General features: G+C 47.3%; 1 long non-coding RNA gene across 1 annotated transcript in view; it reads left to right on the top strand.

The window, feature by feature from the left end:
• LOC140578533 (uncharacterized) overlaps positions 1–19,134 on the top strand; it is a 35,251-nt gene extending 16,117 nt beyond the window's left edge. Inside the window, exons 2-8 of the long non-coding RNA XR_011982782.1 lie at positions 16,585–16,891; positions 16,994–17,079; positions 17,974–18,026; positions 18,263–18,302; positions 18,390–18,460; positions 18,667–18,756; positions 18,943–19,134. This is a non-coding gene — a long non-coding RNA (uncharacterized lncRNA). The remainder of the gene's footprint in view (positions 1–16,584; positions 16,892–16,993; positions 17,080–17,973; positions 18,027–18,262; positions 18,303–18,389; positions 18,461–18,666; positions 18,757–18,942) is intronic.
• Positions 19,135–19,421: the final 287 nt, after the last annotated feature.

Below are 19,421 nucleotides of genomic sequence, written 5' to 3'. Positions count from 1 at the left end.
TCTTATATCAGTAGATGTCTTCCGTTAATAGTTAAATATGGTTAAAATTAACCATATTTACTTAGATATGGTTAAAATGCCTATATCTAAACGAATGGATTACTCGAAAGGATTCAGACATTGGGACGTACGTACAACAAATGTTTTAAAACAATTGCATGTAAAGGGGAGAACTCGTCAGCTTTATATTTATTAATGTCAAGTTAATATATTCAATTCGAAGTAAAATTTGCCTTGAAATAAAAAAGCCGTTTTTAATGTCGTTGACCTAAGTTTTGTGTATTATTTTTTAAGTACCGGTGGAGGCACTATTTAGGCACCAGTACCGTTGTAAAAGTGTTGTTTGTAGCACCCGTATCGGGGGGAAAAAAACAAAGGATACCCAGACTTATTAAGCCAAATCTAAGGCATTCAGCTAATTATTTGATTACCACCGCAACATACACTGGAAATGCTAACTTAATGCATCTTTTCACAAGACATGTTACCTATTACCTTACAAGTAAACACACTCAACAAGATGAACTAAAATACACATAGATTTTTAATATTTTTCATAAATGGTTAAAATGATTCTGTCCATAATGTGTTGATAACCAGTTCTGTTCATTCCAGCAGAACAACCATGCCCATCATAAACAGTTCATGGAGTACAGAAATTCCAAATCGAAAGAAAGACAATCCTTTAGCTGTGGGCCAAAGAGACGGCTAAAACAAGATAAGAAGCTAGTTCAGGTAAGGTGGCATAATTATTTTGTGTCTTCTATAATGGCAGTGATCTGTGTAGGATCACGCAGGCCCCACAGCCAGTATTTTATGGCCGCTGAGGGAGTGAGTCGGCCATGCCAAGATCTCCCTCCGTACCTCTTTGACCCAGGGCCCCTCTCCAGGAAGCCGAAGCCCACATTCCAATGTTTATGGCCCTCAAACGGAGGACCCAGATAGTGGAAAGGGGGGGAGATCCTGCATCTCTCTGGAGTGGGACAAAGCTAAAATCATATGCCATCTATTGTGTATTTGATTGTGTGTTATCCTCACTATTATTTGGCATCATTACTGTAAACTTGGTGGATGTGTATGTGTCAGTCACAATTGTCTTTTATTTTTCTTATGAATGTCCCATTGTATCTTTGCCACTTGGACAATTATATACATATATATATATATATATATATATTAATAGGCACAGATAGGTAAACACTGGGGTTATCCAACCACGTGCTCACACCTCTCTCAGAGAATAGGGGAAATGAGTTTAAGTGGTGTAACCAAGTAGGTAGAAATGTTTGAGCACATAGTTATTTAGTTAATAGAACTAAGGAAGGCCCCCACCCCTCACCAAAAGGGGGGGGGGAAGGGGTAGAAATGCGGTTGCTTATCTATGCCTTACAGTCGTAAATCAGAGATTCGCGCTCTTTTCCTGCCTCCCTTTGTCTGAAAGAGACTATGCAATGTATGTGAAAACTTGTGTACTGAACCCCTTTTTAATAGCCCGATTTGCTACATTTTATAATTTGGCAATGTATAATCAACCCTGTTCTTTTACTGAAGTAAAGAAAGTTACCCAAGCCATCCTTAATTAGGACACACTGTATGCAATGGGGTACAGCTTCAGTAAAATATACCTGAACTTGTCACAGCTGTGAGGTATGCCACCTAGCCATGTATTCTGTACATTGATGGCAATAATAAGCATGCACCTCATAAGAGGAATTATAAATTAATCAATGAAAATTAGCAAAGGTTTGGATCAAAGGTGGAATATCATGTTTGGTATCAATGTCATCCTAAATTATGTCCGAATATGAATCCGGGGACGGATTATTACACAATTGAACCTATCCAAAGCTAAATTACTTAATTAAAATCAGCACAAAAGTTGGCCAAAGACCACCATAAATCTATGGGGACATTCGGGGAGCCTGCAACCGGCCCCTCGGATCCAGGTACCAATTCTCATTGGGTATGAGTTGGACCCTGGGTCATGAATATTCATGGGACCCATGGGGCATAAAAACCTCACACCCAGAGAATCTGGAGGAGGAGGAGAAGTCATCGAAAAACGTCATCGAAAAAGGAGAAGAAAACGTAAAGCCTCCAATCCAAGACTGCGGGAGAAACTACGCGCGGAGAAGATTAAATCTACCATCGAAACTACGAAGCCTCTCCGCCGCGAGTTTCAACAAAAGATAAAGCTGATCCCCGCTGCAATCACGTAAACTCACCGTCAACTCTCTCATCGGCAGCTAGTACCGGCTGATTTACACTGAAATCTGGGTTGCCTGTTTAGATCCTAGGCTTGCCGTTGCAGAACAGTATTTAATCAAAGCTGATCACTGTTTCCTACTGTAAATCCATTTTCCGTAATTTCGTTATTGTGTTTGTATGTATTATGTTATGTTTAATGTTTGTCCTGTTTTAGTGTAGTATTAGAATAAACGCATGCTGTTCACATTTTAAATCTCCCTCTCTGTGCTTACAATAAGTCACTTTATTGGTCTGAATCCCGTTACTGAGCTTTGAAGTCCCACTCGCGTCCTCAAGTATCGCGAGACTCTCTCTTTGGCCAAGAGCTGAGTCGCTAGGTTACAGAGAGAAGCTAACCCAGTGGACGGGCAGCTATCTTAGACTGAGTAGTGATACCAACGAATGAATTCCATTCACATTCTGGACTTAAATCATCCAGATCTTTACCAAGTGGGACTAATATAAAAACTGTGATATCGGAACAACAACTCAAACCTAATATTCCCTATTTAATTGTGTATGAATTAATCATTAATTAATTCATAATCAATTCCCCTGAACATTGGTGGGAAACCATCCCCATTTGAGCTGTTCAATTCCTACATCATTGGTGGAGAATGCGGGCACCGATTTAAACTTATTGTGAGCACAAAATTTAAACTTTTTACAAGCAAACAGTCGAATAGGCATTACTGTTAACGGATTGCATTGGTTGACGATTGAGCGAACCGCAGTCAAAGGCATCAGAACGGAACTACGCGGGTTCCCTACTGTGCCTCACTAGTAATAGATTGTTTAAATTTTGCGTTTTATTTAAGCATTTTATTTTAGGTTTCGTTTTCTTAACTGCAGTAAACGCTTATCCTATATCTGACGAGATTCTCAGGTATAGTGCGTTGTTTCCAGGATAGATTCGGACGAGGTTCTCCGTCTCTAACATCCTGCCAGAGATCTCTAAATTAGCCAATAGGAATTTTTGTTACGAGGATCTAACCTGAATTCCATTGTGCTTAGACTCCCTGAGTTAAGACCGATAGCGTAGCTAACTATCCTCTTACTCATACGTTTGTGCCTGCTTTAGGAAAGAGCAAGCTTAACGCCACCACGGGCAAATAGCCGGAGGGTGTGTGTGTTATTTAACGGGAGTCTGGTGCAGAAAACCCGCCGTGGTATAAGCACCATTCGCGACGTGACGCGACAGCACATTCGCTGCTTGGATCCGTCGCCAAAAGGCAAGCGCCGCCTTGCTGTCGTAGTAAGGTTCAGAGGTCTTAAGCCGCGCACCGCGCAGACCATAGTGTGCTTGCATTAAAGGTCGATTTTCTAGCATTGGCAAACCAGCATTGTCTAGCGATCGCCTCGATTACGAGTGCCGTCCACGAACGCCACCGTAATCACATCTGGGTCGGATAAGGCCGCAGGCCTGCCCCGACGCCACTGCAGGGGTCACAAACGCCTCCCACCGAGGGAGTAAAACCCCATAGAGCCTCTAGTGGGCCGGCCTGGAAGTACCACGCCATTTTGGATTGCGCCTCTAGGCGTCAACCATAGAAGTACAACGCCATTTTGCATCGCGCCTCTAGGGGTCAACCATAGGAGTGCTACGCCATTTAAATTGCGCCTCTAGTGGTCAGCTCCGAAAACACTGAATTGGATCCAAAGGCATTGTACTCTGAGCAGAGGTCAACCATAGGACTACTTTTATGTAACTTGGTGGCATCTAATTAGTTAATTGTTACACAATCAACTTGTGTTTATGATAAATTAATTAGAATCTCATTTGATTTAATTTTACTTTTACTTTCCCTGTTTCATTTTAATTTGGGCTTTTCACATTTTATGATTTTAATTGCTCCCTTCCCCCACACAAGGACTTATGCAAGGGTTGAATTAAATACATAAAATCAATAATAATAAATCAGTTACTTGCCCTACCACCTCAGGCAGCGGTTGGGGTTCTGAGTGTGATCAGTCAAGCTTTTCCGGTACTGGGTGTTTACCATCCGCTCTAATTGGTGGAGCTTGTCCGAGTTGCTGCTGTCACTGCTTGCGATCTTACAGTTTGTCAGAACTGAAAGGGAAGTTCTCAGCAATTGGACGCCCAAAAGCGCGCCAGCTGGGCTGCACCCACTGACTCATTAAGGGCAAGGTTGGCAGGTATCTCGGGAGGTCATTACAAGTTTGAGCAGGACCTCGTCTAGGGCAAAGTTCAGGAGAACAGCCCTAGCTTGGACTCTCAATCGGTTGGGTGACACCCGAGTGCCGTTGCGCCGTCTCTTGTTCGAGTCAGGGCCAGGCAGTGCGCCCAATAAGCTGAGCCCCACCTGGGTTGTCTCAGTTGTGCGTACAGAACACGCCCTTTCCAAGTTGACATTGCTGGGGATCGGGGGAGTGGGAGCCGGGCTCGGGCCTGCTTGGCTAAGATTGAGCTGTGGGACGTGCCTGGTCCGGGAGAGACACCTGACAGCATTCAAACCCCTCCACTCCAGTAAATAGCTTAACACCGCGACACACCGCATAAAGGCAAGCAGAACAGAACCTGCCAATTTTCCCTCTTCTGGTTGAATCTGATCTGCAACAGCAAGCCAGGTTTTGAACGCGGTCCCACTGCTATTGCTGCTGGAAATTCTCCTTGTTCCCCCAACTTCCCTTCTTTCTCTTGACAGCCCATCAGTAGTCACACACACAGCCGGTGGTGTGACTCCTTCCAGACTTAGCTGTCGTTTCTTCTTCCTACCACAGACGCTCACAGGGAACAACTTTTCTTCATTTATTTTGTCTGGGTAACCGGTTTCGTGGTTCAATACACCCGCCCTGTTACCCATTGACGGGCCCTAGTCCTATTTGTTTTCTTTTACTTTCTTTGATTTGTCGCCTCAGTTTCAGGTAGCAGGCCACCCGCCTAGCCCATACCCGTCTGAGAGCAACAGACCTCTAGTGTCACCCTTCAGTTAATCAAGTCACTATGGCCCACAGAGAAAGCCCCCTGGACCAATGGAAAGCCTTAGGCACCTGGCTGGACGTCATGACTGGCGATTTCCTGTCCGGTCACACGGAGCTCATACAGGGAAAAGGCATGGACCAAATTGATGAGGACATTGCTGAACTCATGGCCACGCCCCCTACTCAGAAGCCCGGGAGCAAAGAGCTAACCAAAGTACTCGGCTCCCTAGCACACAAGCTTCTAGCCAGGCTGATGATGGGTGAAGAAGAAACATCCCGCCTCCAGGAACAGGTGCAAATCCTCGAGCAACGGGATGGAGACACCCGAAGACTACTGGCCGAGAGTCATCAAGATGCTATCCAAGCACAAGATCGCATCGAGAAGTTGGAGCAAGAACTCCAGCAAAAGAGGACCCCATCCCCAGAGGGGGAGGAGACCATAGAAGATGACACACATAAACTCACTGAAGAGCTTCAACAGGCCTTGGAAGAGCTCCGAGTTCAGGCTGATCAACGAGAACAGAAAGCCAAAGCCACCCGAGAGGACCTCACGGCCAAACTCAACCAGGTTGAAACCCTGTTGGATAGAGCCCACAAAGAGCTCCAGGAAAGGAACAACCGAATCCAATCCCTGGAGGACCATCGGGGAGAAGCCCAAAGGCAAGTCCGCGAGCTCAGGCACCAGGTGACGGACCTCCGAGAACAGCTCAGTGACGCTAAGAGGAAGCACCAGGCTGATGCTACGGAACTTGACCAGTTGAGCCAAGAACTCGAATGGGCGCGCGCAACGAAGGCAGAATATGAAACGCCGTACAACCCAGCAAGAGCACCAGGGTCCCCTCCTGCCACACTACCGCCCCCAAGGCAGTTGTATCCGGCTCCCATAACTACTCACAGGGGGGAATCTCCACCCCACCTATCCAGCAACTTCAAGGAACCAAGCGCCTGGAGGGCCCATTTCAAGGGAGACTCCCCAGACGGCACGAGCCTACCAAGACCAGTCCCTCACTACCACAGACTCACCACCAAAGAGCTGGATAAGGTAGCCCGGAACGTGAACAAGTTCACCCCTGACCCTACGGGCGGCCACGACATACATGCCTACTTACAAGATGTTGACTTCCACCTCCAAAGGCTGGACAATGTGACCCATGAAGATAGACTCTACCTCATCAGGATCACCTCCAGCCTAGAGGTCCGCAGCTTCTTGGATCGACAGCCAGATCAAGTCAAGATGGACCCCAAGCTGCTACATGAAGCACTGACTCGAGAATTCTCTGATCCAGAGTCAGAACAAGGTCTTACTACGGCACTCGACGTCAGACAGAGTAGACAGGAAACGTCCCAAGTCTACTACAACCGCTTACGGCGAGCCTACTTCGGGTCCAAAAATGAGCCAGGCATGGAAGAAGATGTAAACTTCAAGATTCTCTTCCTCCGGAATCTCCATCCCACCGTGAATCATCACATCGGGCTCATGGCGTGCCCCCACACCATGACCAGCCAGCGGCTGCGAGACTTGGCAATCAAGGCCTATAACAAGCAACGAGCAGCAACAACAGAGAAACCACCCAAGGCTACCACAGTGCTGAACCTGGTGACGCAAGACCCCAGCCTACCCTTAGAAGGTGGCCACTCTCAACCCCCTGGTCCAACCCGTAACCACGGTTGGAAGGCCATGGGCCCCAGAGAGCGATACCCCAGCTCACGCCCTCAGCAGGCAAAGACCCAGCCAGGTCAGTGGGAGAAACAGCGCCACCATAACAAGGGCAAGCCACAAGCACGGGATTCGTGGAACAAGACGGAAGACCGGCGTCCTAACTCCGGCTCTCCCCCGAGACCGCGAAGAACCCTACCACGGAACCAGTCCGATGGAACAAGGGATTTGGAACGGGATGCAAAGCCGGAACCATCCAAGAAAGAGGAGGAGTCCGCCCTGCTTCAAATGCTGCGCGACTTCTTCGAACAGAATCCTCCCAAGAGTCCCAGGAATTTTCGAGAGAAAGATCCCAAGTGACTAGGACGAGAGGGCCAGCCGTCACCTGAACCCGCACCTGACCATACCCGTGAATTGCCCTGGCCTTCAACCCCAGGCAACGTTCGAACCCCACCGGTCATTCCTTTCATAACCAGGGAAGAAGCCCTGGCTCCAATAGAAAAACCTGCGGACTCACACCTCGTTGTCACAATTGATGTTGCTGCCCCCACCACAGAACCCGACCAGGGAGATGAGCCCTCGCCTGTGCCTGACAGCGTTGTTCTTGTGGTGTGTCGTGATTCGGAACACCAACCCGACGATGGCAACACCTCGCCAATCTCCGTCCAGGCCCCTGCACCGCGATTCCTGGGGGACTTGGTGGAAAGGGGGGTTGCCAAGAAGCTGTATCTATCCCTCACCCTAGAGGATGTGATCACCTTGGAGGCCCTCATCGACACGGCAGCAGACATCACGCTCATGTCTACCAGCCTCTTCCTACAGGTGCAACACCTAGCGGCTTGGGAGAACAAAACCCTCCAGCCCAAGAAGTGCTCCCTGGACGTGCAGGCTTATTCACCAATAGGCACCAGGATCGAACACGTGATGCCACTCAACTTGTCCATTGGCCCAATGAACGTGATGCACCCCATATACATTTCCCAACTCGAATCCATCCCTCTCCTCATTGGAAAAGACCTCCTGAACCGGTTTGAGCCACTGCTGGACCTGCAGCGCTTAAAAATCTGGGCTCAGGTCCGAGAACCACTGCCCTTACCGGCATCCAACACCGTCATGGGAGAATGCCAAACCCTGGCTGTCTCCCCAGACTTCACTCCGCACCAAGGAAAAGACTCCCCTCCAGATCAGCGTCTCAACGCAGGAGACCCATACCAGCGACATGACTCCTTCCTGTGCAGCCTGGATCCTACGCCGGGACCCTATCGTCCCAAGGTCAGGGACGGCATTCGGCTCCAAGGCATGGAAGTCATGGACGTGGTGATGACTTTGGGGGTGGAAAAATCCGCTATTAGCCAGAAACTGTACGAGGAACTAAGGCAAAGAGACGTTCCCGTGCCACATGCCAGTAAAGCCTCGAGGTTCCCGCTGAGCACGGACCCGGAGTCCACTGTCTCAGCCACAGGCATCTGTGCCCTGGACCTCGTCTGGAACCAGCGATCTCTGAGGCATTACTTCACGGTCATCCCAAGTCTTCCACACTCGGTCCACATTGGTGCGGATCTACTGGTCAGAATGGCCATCCAAGTGGACACAATCAACAACGTCCTTTGGACCTCCCTACGGGGACAAATGCACCAATCCGAGGTGAACCTTGACAACCTCTGTTCAGGACAGACCATTCCGGAAGCATGCGCAATGGTCACCGAACGAACTGTGACACTCCCTGCATACAGGAAAGGCATCTCGATGCGCCTGAACATGCAGAAAGGCCAAACGCTAGACCACTCCATGGCCTTTTTCCAGCCGTCCGCCCAAGCAACGGAATTGGGACTCACCCTGGAGGCCATGCCGCTCCTGGAGGTAACAGGTCGGACAGTGTATGTGCTCGTCAATAACTGCACGGCAGCCGACATCACTGTACCCAGGGCAACCAGGGTAGGATGGCTCATCAGCCAACAGTTCCATGATTTTGACCTAGCACTTCCGGTGATTGGTCAGATCCCCACTAACTTGCTGACAGCCCAGCTGGACAGAGATCGGCTGTTCACAGCACCAACCGGCGCCATCGCCATTACTTCCACCGTACCGGTGACGAAGGAGGCGGTATGTAGAGTTGAACTCACAGATGAGCAACATCTCACAATTTGTGCCATAACCACAGACTCAGAAGCGGTCAAACCCCCAAATCAGTCGATGCCGAAGTCCACAGAGGAAATCAGTGAACCCTACACTGGATTTGAGGCGGAAGTACGGCAAATCCTCAAAGACGCCGACGCTATTGACTGTGATGAAGATCGCCAAAAGCTTCGTCAAGTCATCTATAAGTATAAGGACTTCTTCGCCAAAGACTCTCTGGACTGTGGACTCACGGACATTCACATGGTCCGCATCCCCACTCGACCAGGGGCCCCGCCAACATTCGTGAAGCAGTACAAGATACCCATCGCTTCATACGAGCCTGTGCAGGACATCGTCGATGCCATGTTGAAAAAGGGGGTCATCCGACCATGCAACAGCACATACTCAGCCCCCATCTGGCCAGTTCTCAAACCGAATGGGAAATGGCGCCCCACCATCGACTACAGGAAACTGAACCAGCAAGTGCCTCTGTCCCGTTGGCCCATGACACAGCTGGAACAAGACCTCCCCAGAGTCGGTGGTGCCAGAATCTTCTCCACTATGGATGTGGCCTCAGGATTCTGGACCATCCCAGTGCACCCTGAAGACCAACATAAGCTGGCATTCACCTTTGCCAACAGACAATACACCTTCACCAGGTGCCCCTTTGGTTATGCCAACTCGCCGGCTGAGTTCAACATTTTCCTGAACAAGGCACTGCCTGACGCAAGAGCTCGAGGAAACCTTGTCTATGTGGATGACATTCTGGTCCGAAGCACCACAATGGACGCTCATCTGCTTGAACTTGACCATGTTTTAGGACCACTGGCTACAGCAGGTGCTAAAATTGCCCTCCACAAAGGCCAGTGGTGCAAAACCAAGGTCAATTATGTTGGCCTGTTGGTGGGCCCAAACGGTGTTGAGCCCCAGTCCAGCCGCACCCAGGCCATCCAGAACATCAAGGCGCCCTCTAACCTGTCAGAATTGCGCAGTTTCCTAGGGGTGTGCAACTACTCCAGACAGTTTATCGAAAACTACGCAGACGTTGCCAGACCACTGACCACCCTTCTGAAGAAGGATATCCCATTTCAGTGGACCACAGAACAAGAAGAGGCCATGACAGAACTGAAACGGCTTTTGTGCTCAGCACCCTGCCTGGCTTACCCAAACCCGGACAAGGAGTTCCACTTGGAAGCAGGCTTCTCGAAGGACTGTCTGAGCGCAGGGTTGTATCAAGTCTATGACCAAGACAGGCGTGTAGTTGCCTATGCCAGCAAAACCCTTCTGGCACCAGAACGCAAGTATTCCGATTGTGAAAAGGCACTACTCTGCACCGTTTGGGCAATGACGCATTTCTCCAACTACATTGGGGGACAGAAGACCATCATTGAAACTAACCATCAACCTGTCACGTTCCTCAACAGCCAGCGCATCAGAGATGGGGTGGTCACTAATTCACGCATAGCCACCTGGCTGATGACACTCCAGGGCCGTGACATCGACATCCGGTATGCCCAAACCCAAAAGCTACCCCTTGGGACAGGACTAGCTAGCTGCCAAAACTGCTCTCAGGATGAACCATCAGCAATCAGTGTCCCTGACCCACAGATGGTGATGGAGCCAGCTCACCATCACTACTTTGATGAGAACGTCTGTAAGGACATGGCCACCGTTTATGTGGACGGGTGTGCTTTCAACCATCAAGGAAACCTGAAAGCCGGGGCAGGTCTCACATGGCTCCGAGACGATCCACTCCCACCACAGCAGTTCAAGCTGGGCCCCCGCACGTCACAGTATGCGGAACTAGCAGCGATTTTGATTGCCTTGGAATTGGCTGCCAAACAGGGCATAAAGGATTTGCTGATCTGCACGGACTCCAACTATGCACGACTCAGCTTCCTATGCCATCTCCCTCACTGGCAGCAGAATGGCTTCAAGACATCAGGTAACAAGCCAGTCAAACACCAGGAACTGCTGCAGACGTGTGACGCACTGATAACGTCGCACGACATGCACATTTATTGGAAAAAGGTCCGTGGTCACTCCAGACTCCCAGGCCTGGACAAGACCTACAATGACCAAACAGATGCACTCGCCAAAGCTGGAGCGTTGAACGGAGACCCGTGGGAGTTTCAAGCCCCCCCACCCAACCCTGCTGTGCATGCCATCACTCGCCGCCAAGCTCGTGAGCTGGCCTTGGCTCCAGCATCTTCCTTCCTGGACCTCGACCCTCAGCTTACTGACTCAGACGTTGTCTCCCTCCAATCTGCTGATGCTGTGCTCAGCAAGATCTCCGATCACCTCCGCGACCCCGCCACCAACCCGATTTCGGCCACGGATCTCGACGCCTCCGCAGATCTCCGCGTCCTCATCCAACTCCTCGCCTTTCTGCGTCTGGTCAAGGGCGTACTTCTCTACGTCCCCAAGGATCACACTTCGCCAAGGCTCGTGGTCCCTCGGGACCAAAGGGGGGTGATGCTACTCTACGCCCATGACGCACCCTGCGCGGGACACCGCAATGCCAAAGCAACCTATCAAGCCCTCAATCAGGTAGCTTACTGGCCTAACATGCGGCAGGACGTGACAGAATACGTGAAAGGGTGTCTGGTTTGCTGCCAATTTCAGCCAGCAAACCCAAACCACAAGGCCCCTCTACAGCGCCGAGGAATCAACTTCCCGTGGTCAGATCTGCAGATCGACTGGGTAGGACCCCTGACGAGATCGACCCGGGGAAACAAGTATTTCCTGACTGTCACCTGCCAGTTCACCAAGTGGGTAGAATGCCTACCAGCACCCAATGACACAGCCCAGACAACGGCATACCTGCTCATGAACCATGTGTTCTCCAGATTTGGCCTCCCGCTGAAGGTCAACTCAGACCGAGGCACCCATTTCACTGCCGAAGTGATGAAGGACATCTGGAAACTTCTGGGCATCAAAGCACAGTTCCATATCAGCCACCACCCTATGGCATCCGGCCAAGTAGAACGGACCAACAGAACCGTAGTCGGTATGCTCAAGAAATACGTGGCATCAAATCAGAAGGACTGGGATGTAAAGCTACCGCTGGTACTCATGGCCATCAGGGCCACACCCCACAAGTCCACGGGAGTGTCACCCTTCGAACTAATGACAGGACGACAAATGACACTCCCTCTCCACCTCCTCTACCAAACAGGTGACCACAGCCTTGTCACAGCCTACACCACGCAGCAGTATCTGGACAGTCTGCACAAGCACCTAAGAGCTTCCTTCGCATTCGCCCAGCAGGAGTTGCAGAAGGCAGCAGAAGGCAGGAAAGCCTACTATGACCAGAAAACCTCACAGGAAGAACTCCAAGTGGGGGACAAAGTCTGGTACTACAACTTCGGGCAGCCGAGCAGTCGGAATTCCACACAACGACTCTCCAGGAAACTCCTGCCACGCTGGTCAGGACCGCATGAAATCGTGGACAAACTGTCCCCTGTAGCTTACCGTATTAAAATGAGCCGGGGCACTCCAGAAACATGCCTCAAGTGGGTTCACCGAAACCAAATCAGGCAACACCGAACCCAAGGAAGGCTGGGAACACCCACTGATCATTCCCAAGTGGACCGTGGTCAGGATCAAGCCAGCCTTTCCAAATAAACCACAGCCAACCTTCAACCTTAAATATGTCCCCAAGCTCAAAGGGACAAGGAAACTCAGACGAGTAGACTAAGGTGGTGAGCCTGACTACTGGTATCTGAGTGACATTAAGTTTTCTTTTTAACTGTTTATTTCATTTGGTTGTTGTTTTTGGTAAGGACCTGGGGTGGCTCACGCGTGCCCGGGAAACTACTGAAGAGGATACGGTTATGCATTTTTATTTGTCCCGTTTATTTGATTTCGGTCGTTCCCTGGCTGAGTGTTAGGGTTTTCAAACTCTCTCTGTCCCCTCTGCACCGGTGTGCACAATCCACTCACTATCCTACCCTCTTTCACTACTCCTTAACCCTACTCCACAAGCTCAACCACCCGAGGCTCTGACCTAGCTCAGTGCCCCTCATAACACGACCTTTCATTGTCTACCCCCTGCCACTAGGAGGATGCTGACCCTGCTCCTGACGTTACTCTGGATGGGAAGAGCAAGGACCCAGTCTGAGACGGTTGTTCCTGGGCCTGCATCAGGCATCGTTTTGAGGGAACAACCGGGCCTATTGATTACCAACTGCCGTACCCACACGCAGAGGGTATTCGTCCGTCTCGACCCCTACGAGGTCTACCGAACCCATTACCCCAATGAAAAGCCCCAGGCTAGTTGGGCGGGTATCCGGTGGACTCAGGACGCCCTTCACCATGCCGCTGCGGACACTACCTATATGTTGCAGCAGTTACAAAAGATGACTGTAACCCAAGCCGAATTAAGCGGTTCCAATCCCCGCCCAAAGAGGTTCCTGGGGGCGCTGCTAGGGGCTGCCGCAGCTGTAGGCACCCTTTTTTTTTTAATATTGGGTTTACCACAGTCAATGCCATAAATTTAGCCACCGTACGGCGTCACGTCAGCGAATTGCAGGACGAAATTCCCAAACTCCAAGAACAGATTCGCGCCCAGAAGGAGGCGTCCCAAGCTATCGGTAAAACCGTGCAGGGCACCATCGTTGTGGTAAACACTCATAGTGTCATCCTCAACCAGACAGTGAAGGCCGTAAACCAACTTTTTCACGTTCTTCAGAACGACTATGCGCACACGCAAGTCGTTTCGTTGTTGATGGGGGACATGCTTCGCGAGAAGTTCCTCTTTGGATAGCTTGGCCATGGGTAGAATACCACCGTACCTGGTGCCCTTGAGCCTAGTGCAAGATATCCTGGCCAGGGCCACACTGGGAGCTGTACAGTCCATACAAGCCCATTTAGCTTATTCCCTGGGAAGCGCTATACCATTATACGTTGATCCCATTCTCCGGGAAGTAGCATCCCTCGTGAACCTGCCCATTATAGACCCAAACAGCATCTACCGCCATAAACCGGTGTTGTCCCCACTCACTCCTGCCTCCAAAGCCTGATGCCAACGGTCGACTCCCTTCTACCATACTACCCAGGCTGTCAAAAGGATGGGAAGTTTCTGTGTCGTGTCTTGTGATGGTGATCCCTTTTAGCTCTTTGTCGCCTGAATGATGGCAGTGCCATAATCAGCCGAAAGGGGGGATATGTAGGATCACGCAGGCCCCACAGCCAGTATTTTATGGCCGCTGAGGGAGTGAGTCGGCCATGCCAAGATCTCCCTCCGTACCTCTTTGACCCAGGGCCCCTCTCCAGGAAGCCGAAGCCCACATTCCAATGTTTATGGCCCTCAAACGGAGGACCCAGATAGTGGAAAGGGGGGGAGATCCTGCATCTCTCTGGAGTGGGACAAAGCTAAAATCATATGCCATCTATTGTGTATTTGATTGTGTGTTATCCTCACTATTATTTGGCATCATTACTGTAAACTTGGTGGATGTGTATGTGTCAGTCACAATTGTCTTTTATTTTTCTTATGAATGTCCCATTGTATCTTTGCCACTTGGACAATTATATACATATATATATATATATATATATATTAATAGGCACAGATAGGTAAACACTGGGGTTATCCAACCACGTGCTCACACCTCTCTCAGAGAATAGGGGAAATGAGTTTAAGTGGTGTAACCAAGTAGGTAGAAATGTTTGAGCACATAGTTATTTAGTTAATAGAACTAAGGAAGGCCCCCACCCCTCACCAAAAGGGGGGGGGGAAGGGGTAGAAATGCGGTTGCTTATCTATGCCTTACAGTCGTAAATCAGAGATTCGCGCTCTTTTCCTGCCTCCCTTTGTCTGAAAGAGACTATGCAATGTATGTGAAAACTTGTGTACTGAACCCCTTTTTAATAGCCCGATTTGCTACATTTTATAATTTGGCAATGTATAATCAACCCTGTTCTTTTACTGAAGTAAAGAAAGTTACCCAAGCCATCCTTAATTAGGACACACTGTATGCAATGGGGTACAGCTTCAGTAAAATATACCTGAACTTGTCACAGCTGTGAGGTATGCCACCTAGCCATGTATTCTGTACATTGATGGCAATAATAAGCATGCACCTCATAAGAGGAATTATAAATTAATCAATGAAAATTAGCAAAGGTTTGGATCAAAGGTGGAATATCATGTTTGGTATCAATGTCATCCTAAATTATGTCCGAATATGAATCCGGGGACGGATTATTACACAATTGAACCTATCCAAAGCTAAATTACTTAATTAAAATCAGCACAAAAGTTGGCCAAAGACCACCATAAATCTATGGGGACATTCGGGGAGCCTGCAACCGGCCCCTCGGATCCAGGTACCAATTCTCATTGGGTATGAGTTGGACCCTGGGTCATGAATATTCATGGGACCCATGGGGCATAAAAACCTCACACCCAGAGAATCTGGAGGAGGAGGAGAAGTCATCGAAAAACGTCATCGAAAAAGGAGAAGAAAACGTAAAGCCTCCAATCCAAGACTGCGGGAGAAACTACGCGCGGAGAAGATTAAATCTACCATCGAAACTACGAAGCCTCTCCGCCGCGAGTTTCAACAAAAGATAAAGCTGATCCCCGCTGCAATCACGTAAACTCACCGTCAACTCTCTCATCGGCAGCTAGTACCGGCTGATTTACACTGAAATCTGGGTTGCCTGTTTAGATCCTAGGCTTGCCGTTGCAGAACAGTATTTAATCAAAGCTGATCACTGTTTCCTACTGTAAATCCATTTTCCGTAATTTCGTTATTGTGTTTGTATGTATTATGTTATGTTTAATGTTTGTCCTGTTTTAGTGTAGTATTAGAATAAACGCATGCTGTTCACATTTTAAATCTCCCTCTCTGTGCTTACAATAAGTCACTTTATTGGTCTGAATCCCGTTACTGAGCTTTGAAGTCCCACTCGCGTCCTCAAGTATCGCGAGACTCTCTCTTTGGCCAAGAGCTGAGTCGCTAGGTTACAGAGAGAAGCTAACCCGGTGGACGGGCAGCTATCTTAGACTGAGTAGTGATACCAACGAATGAATTCCATTCACATTCTGGACTTAAATCATCCAGATCTTTACCAAGTGGGACTAATATAAAAACTGTGATATCGGAACAACAACTCAAACCTAATATTCCCTATTTAATTGTGTATGAATTAATCATTAATTAATTCATAATCAATTCCCCTGAACATTGGTGGGAAACCATCCCCATTTGAGCTGTTCAATTCCTACATCTGCAAGAGGGTTGTATGGTGGTGCAGTGGTTAGCACTGCTGCCACACATGTCTTGGAGCAGGGTTCAAGTCTCTGCCATGGTTCAATGTTTGTGTGTTTTCCCAATGCCATTCCTCCAGGTACTCCAATTTCCCCCTGCACTAAGCTTATGCTGATGTGAATTGGAGTTACCGTGAGTTTGTCCTTTGATTGGTTGACGCCCCATTCTGGGTTGTTTCCTTCCTTTGGCTCATAGCTTCTACAATAGACTTTGGACCCCCTGCAGCCCTTAATACGACAAGTTGGTACAGAAAATGAAGATCCATTTGGTGTTTAACTTCCCGTGCAACAAACTCATGTAGTGTACAGTAAACTAATTCTTTGTTTTTTATTTTCCTAGATAAACATAGGATTGATGGCACAACATGGAAATGATTTAAAACCTGTAAGAGGGAAAACACTTCCATTATTTACAGACCCAGAGGTCGCAGCAGCTGATCGGCTGAAACTAGCTGTCCAGAAAATGAGAACATTTAACAAAGACATGGATGAAGGAAGATACGTCCTTTTGTATCCAGATTGCTCAGAGGTGACCCATGTGCCTGGAACAGAAAGGCCATTCAGACTGAATGAATATAAAAAGGAAATAGGAAAGACATATTGCAGGATCTCTTTTTTTATATGCCTAGAGAACGTCTTTAGAGGAGGTTAGTTGATCTGATAACTAAGTTTTCCATACATATTTATATATTTTACTCTATTGTGATATAGATAGTAAAGTGTTGAATTTGTTTTTATTTTAACTGCAGTGGGTGTTGTGTCAGAGTCAGACTCTGATTCTGAAATTGTCATCACATCTAGGAGCACAACCGAATTCAATCAGGCGGACACTGTGGTGAGTTAACATGAAACAATTTAGAAAGGAGATGCACTGAGTGGTTGCATTGAATATCTTAACCGGGATTGTTCTGTGTATAATGCTGGCCGTTATATGGTAAGTCTGTAGTTTAAAAATATTTGACTGTATTGTGCTTGAACAATAGGATTTACATCTTAACCTGCATTTTGTGTGATGCACATCCCTTATTTTGACTACTGTTCAGTTGTTTTATCTGTCAGAAACACTAACAACCTGTCACCTTTCACCATGCAACATTTAATTGATGATTGCATCTGTAAAAAGAGAAGAATGAAATAGACCAGGGGTACCCAATACGTCGATCGCGATCGACCAGTAGATCACAAAGGTAGTGTGGGTAGATCACGCAACATTGAGAAAGGCTAACATCTAAAACAGTTTATCATCTATCCTCCCTTTGGCATTCGCCACTTGATTGATGTAAAGCAGGGCCAGTCTGCTGTTGCTTAAAATTTTGTTACATTAGGTTACCATAACAATAACTTGGATCCCTTCTCTTCTAACGTATCGTGAAGATCCCACAGGTCACCACGCAGAAAACGCGAATGTATTGCGAGCAGCGTGACCCAGCTAGCCTTCCAATTTATATCTACTAAAAAAAGAAAGGAATATACAAAATGAGTGGAGGAACCGGACCAAATAAGGAACCATAAATGTACTGGATTGTATTGTGCTGTAAGGGGTCATGGAGTGATGGAAGGCTCACCAACATATACTGTATACTCAGTGTATATATGTAAAAAAAAAAAAAACATTTAGCATTTTCAGTGTAGGTAGATCATTTTAACAGTTGCTCGCAAGCCAGAAAAGTGTGGGCACCCCTGATATAGACTATATAAATAATTCAGAATTGTATACTTTTCCCCTCAGGTTTTTGAACCCCATAACCAAAGTACACCCAATCAAAACACGGAAGATGACGTGTAAGTACTAATTTACAAAAATGTTAAACTGGTCATGTGATTATGTCACATTTGGAACCCTTGAATTTATGTTGACACCAGAGTTCTGTCTCTGTGAACATGAAGCAGGAAATAGCATAAGAATACTGAGAAACATAATGAAATTATGTAGGTTATTATGGCTTACATTACCTTTAAATTCTTTCTAACGCCATAAATCTTTGTTGCACTAAAGTAGTAATTTTAACTTGTTTCAGAGATGCAACGGGACATTCATCTACAATTCAGACTGGACAGGTATTGCAGTAAATGGTATCTCATTTTCTTTGCTTTAAATTTGTTGTGTTGGACATTTAGGTTCTATTATGTCATTTAATTTTTCAGATAGTAATATCTGACACTGAGGATACTCTGGATCCACCTGCATACAATCAAGCTATGTCCACTTGCTATAGGTAAGCAAAATATTGACAAAAATGTTGTCTAACTTTGTAGAAGTTTTTAGATTAGATGGAAAAGAAACTGGTAAGTTGTTTCTAAAATATCTGTAGGAAGGTTAACTTACAAAAAATGCACTACAGGGATCTATTTAAGTTGTGAACCATGTTTTAATAAAAAATGGTTGGAGTAGCATTTTAACATAAGAATAATTTAATTACAGTACATACACAGACCTTTATGCACCATGTGTTGAGGAAGAGGATGAAGAGCCAGTTCCTGTAGATATGAAGAATTTACCAGACACCACGATGTAAGCTGGCAGTTATTGACATTGGCGGTGCAGTTTTTCTCTGTACATCTACTGATTTAAAGATTGAATTACTTCAATGATGATGTGTGAAAGCAGCCTTTTACTGCACATTAAGTTTTGTTCAAAAATAGAAAAGTGTGTACCGTCTGGCATTTGCACAAATGTAAGTCACTTGTTTAATTACAGGGAGGAGGTAAACATTACACTCACCGATATCATCACAAACCTGTCATGTCCTATTGATCATGGAAGAGTCAGCCGGTTCAACATTACAAGGTCAAACATTTGGGATGGAGCAGTCAGAGGATTCAGACGTGCAACATATTCAGAAACCTGTGACATGCTGGTTCGATTTACCAACGATGCTGGTGTTTTTGAAGAAGGAATTGATACAGGTGGTCCTACACGAGAGTTTTTAACTCTACTAATGAACCACCTAAAAGACAGATCAATTTTTGATGGACCAGCAGGACACCGTTTCTTGGTCTACAATGCAAATGGTACGTATGGTGTTGGATGCTTGACCTGTACCTGTAAATCACATCACTGATATGTTTTGTTGCTTGAACAGTTCCAGAGATACTTAGCAACAACTCGCTGAGGTTAGTCTCGATTTCAGTGGATTATGGAACATATTTAAATTGTTCCAACACTTGTTGCTAAAT

The sequence above is a fragment of the Paramormyrops kingsleyae genome, chromosome 15 (genome assembly GCF_048594095.1).
Source record: "Paramormyrops kingsleyae isolate MSU_618 chromosome 15, PKINGS_0.4, whole genome shotgun sequence".
Lineage (NCBI taxonomy): Eukaryota > Metazoa > Chordata > Actinopteri > Osteoglossiformes > Mormyridae > Paramormyrops > Paramormyrops kingsleyae.
This window is presented reverse-complemented; position numbering and strand designations above follow the sequence as displayed.